This window comes from Sitophilus oryzae, unplaced genomic scaffold (genome assembly GCF_002938485.1).
Source record: "Sitophilus oryzae breed Bouriz unplaced genomic scaffold, Soryzae_2.0 scaffold_1407_pilon_pilon, whole genome shotgun sequence".
In the NCBI taxonomy this organism is placed as follows: domain Eukaryota; kingdom Metazoa; phylum Arthropoda; class Insecta; order Coleoptera; family Curculionidae; genus Sitophilus; species Sitophilus oryzae.
The window spans coordinates 38408-42280 of NW_022146068.1; the positions used below are offsets into that span (position 1 = coordinate 38408).

General features: G+C 24.9%; 1 long non-coding RNA gene across 1 annotated transcript; it reads right to left on the reverse strand.

The window, feature by feature from the left end:
* Positions 1 to 901: 901 nt before the first annotated feature.
* LOC115876132 lies at positions 902 to 3867 on the reverse strand. The gene is made up of 4 exons (XR_004049102.1): positions 3754 to 3867; positions 2621 to 2803; positions 1508 to 1610; positions 902 to 1115 (listed from the first exon to the last, which is right to left on the reverse strand). It is a non-coding gene; the product is annotated as an uncharacterized LOC115876132 (long non-coding RNA).
* Positions 3868 to 3873: the final 6 nt, after the last annotated feature.

A 3873-nucleotide genomic window follows, 5' to 3' on the forward strand; every position in this document is an offset into this window, starting at 1 on the left:
AATGCTATGGGCAAAAAATATTAATTTAAAATCCTTAATTAGAGAGAGAAACGCTAATATGACAGTATATGATATACAGAGTGGCCACACAACCAGTCCATTAAAAATTATTTTGGCATCCAATTTAAAATATGTATTTTTTATTAAGTTGTATTTTGAAATATACTTTTTTTTAAATATATTTTCCACTTTCCGAACAGATTGTGTGAAAAACCCTGTACTCTTTTATATAAAGCATTAACATTGCAAATAAAATTCTGATAATTTTAATTTCTGTAATTTTTTTTATAACTAAACAAGTCAACTAAAATATATTTCAGAAGAGAGAGCTTAAAAAACAGTCAAATATTATTCTAATTGAATTAAATTAAAATACTGATACTAAAAATATATGAAAATAAATGCGTTTATACTGAAATTAATATTTAAATTACAGAATTTATCTTATCTCAATTTTATTTTCACATTTTTCTTTTCAGTCTGTTAATTTCAATATTTTATTTTCTTAGCGCATTCGCCATTTAATAAAATTTTGCTTTTATATTGCCGATATAAAAAATATTAATTCAAAATCATTATTTAGAGAGAAAAACGCCAATATGACGGTATATAATATACAGAGTGTCCACACAACCAGTCCATTAAAAATTATTTTGACATCCAATTTGAAATATACATTTTTTTAATATATTTTCCTCTTTCCGAACAGGTCGTGTAAAAAAACCCTGTACTCTCTTATCAAGCATTAACATTGCAAATAAAATTCTGATAATTTTGAATTCTGTAATTTTTTACAACTAAAATCAACTAAACTATATTCCAGAAGAGACATAGTTAAAATAAAAATAAATGCATTTCTACTAAGGATTTACGTACAAATTACAGAATTTAACTATTTTATCACAATTTTACTTTTACAGCAAAAAAATAGAATAAAAAATCAGAAAATTCTTTAAATTTTCTGATTTTCCACAAGTCTTTATGAGATTAATAAAAATGAAGTGTTCCTATCCTAAGTCTTCGTTCTGCTCCATATCTTCAACGAGGAATATACAGGAGGTTAAATGAAGTACCAGTACCAATAACAGCTGCAGTTTTACGAAACCATTACCAACCTATAAACAGAAATAAATGTATAATATCAACAATATTTAAACTTATTATTTTCTAAACATCCAAGAACACAAAAAATATGATTAAAAAAATGTTTATTGTAATCTTTATCTATATTCTTTGGCAACTGTGTAAAATAAAAAATACCAGTACAGTACTAAAATTAAAATTAATTAAAAACTAAATTTTATTAATATTTTTTCTTATCAAAATAAAAAATGCCACTTAGATCTTGCCACAGCGAAGTACCTTATGATCGAATAAAAACGGCGTCAGCGATGGCTATGAAATGAAGATCGCTGTCATTTTATATGTAAAATTATATGAGAAATGGCAGCGATCGTCAATTCCAAGCCAACAGGACGCCGTTTTTTTTTCGATCATACGGTAGTACCTTTATTGACCTCTTGATACATTCCATTCCAATAAGTTTTGATTGAAAATCAACTGCATATTGCCACAGAATGTTCTTTTTAATGTTGAGAACTCAGGAAAACCTGAAATTTTTTATTTATTAAATTAGAAAGGAAGCAATAAACTAATTTCATCAAAAATACAATATTTTTCTATATCGACTAGGCCATAGTTTGTAAAACAAATACATTAAACACAGGATAAATTAAAAATTAATATTTATTAAATTAATCTTCTTAAACGAAAGGATAGGCAGCCAGTAAAATCAGGAATTAAAAATAACGAACTAAATTCAAAATTAATTTATTTTATGTCCACGATCTTTTTTGGTTCGGGTTTATTTAATATTTATTGTTACTGAACAAAAAAATAAGACAAATACAATTTTTTCTATATACAGTATGTCACCGGAGTTTCTTAACAAGAGGAAAAACTTTTTTCATTACTTATTAATATTTCAAGAAAAATGCATTTTTAATTGATTAAAAATATTTGCTTGTTATAAAATGATTAATCCCGTTAATACTTTTTCCAAATTTCCACATTGTTTAAGAGAAAAATACAAAATATATGAAGATATACTTTGAATTGAGTTGAACTTTTTCATTTTTAAGTCCCAAAATCAAAATGAGTTTCTACATTTCCTTTTCATTCTTTGATAGATAGTTATTATTAATTTTGATTAACGACATTTATTTTCCTTTGAAATTCTAAAGAAGCCCAAATTTATAATCACCTTTTCTGTAGCATTGAACTAAATAAATTTTGTGCTTCCTTAACATATAAAAATCAGCAAAAGTCGTTAATCAAAATTAATAATAACCATAATACCTATATCAAAGAATGAAAATCTAAAAATATTACAAGAACGCGTCTTGATTTTTGGGAAATTATTATTTTTCTCTAAAACTAAACGTAATTAATCAATTTAGAACAAAGATTTTTTATTAAAAAAGCATTTTTCATATTTTACTCAAAATATAAAAAATAAAAATACTTTTCCCTTTTAAAGACGATTTGGGGACGTACTGTACAAACACGGGTTTTTATAAAGTACTACTACTAGAAAAAACTGTACTGAAAATAAACTTACATCTTTTAAAAGTGAAGTTTGAACACAGCCAATGTCCCAGTGAAGGTAGTACTTGCAGCGCCCTGTTTACAAATACCATTCAAATAACTCCTTGAAATCCAAGTGCATATTGCCACAAAAATTCTTGACGCCACAGTTTTCCAATACTCTTGTAATTGAGGAAGAAACAGAAGTTTTTCCTTTCTAAAAAGAAAAAGAAATTAACATTGTTCTCTAATTTTCTCATACGTATATGGATTTTCTCATATAATATATTTGGATTTTCTGTTCTTAGTATTAAATTTATTTTTATTAAGGATAGGCAACCAGTAAATCAAGAACTAAATGCAAAATTAATTTCATGTAAGTGTTTAATGTACTGATTTAAATTTATGTATTTAATACTGCGACTAAACAAAAGAAATACAATTTTTTCTATATACAGTATGTCCCCGGATAATCTTTACAAGAGAAAAGGCTTTTTATAATTAACTTTTTTGAGACAAACGAATATCTTCTATGTATCTTTGTAAGTTTCTGTTTCTTCCTGTTCAAATAGAAAATAAAAAAATATATTGTTCACTGATCAAATAAAAAATAGAAAAATAAAAAAATATATATAAAATATATCTAGTGGAATATTTTCCTCCCAAAAATAAGTTCCAAAAATCCAAACACGTTTCTATAATATGGTAATATCATTTCCTTATCATTCTTTGATAGATTCTTATTATTGATTTTAATTGACGTCAATTTTTTGCTGATTTTAATATTAAAGAAGCACAAAATATATAATCACCTTTTCTGTAGCATTAAAATAAATAAATTTTGTGCCTCTTTAATATATAAAAATCAGCAAAATAAATAATGTCATTAATCAAAATTAATAATAACCATCTATCAAAGAACAAAATATTTATTTTCATTAAGACGCGTTTTGATTTTTGAGCCTTTAAAAAAATTCAACCATATTTTTATATATTTTTTTTATTTTCTATAAAATAGTACGGAAATTTAGAAAAGTATAAATTGAATTAACCATTTTAAAACAAGCAAAATTTTTTATATAGTCTCTTAAAAACAATTTGGGGACATACTGTATGAACACATGCGTTTTTCTATCAGAAAAAAAACTTATTAAAAGCAAAACTTACATCTTTTAAAGGTGAAAACTGTTTGAACACAGCTAATGTCTCAATGAAGTCTTTGGTGAAAATTACATTCAAATAACTCCTTGAAATCCAAGTGCATATTGCCATAAAAACTCTTGCCGC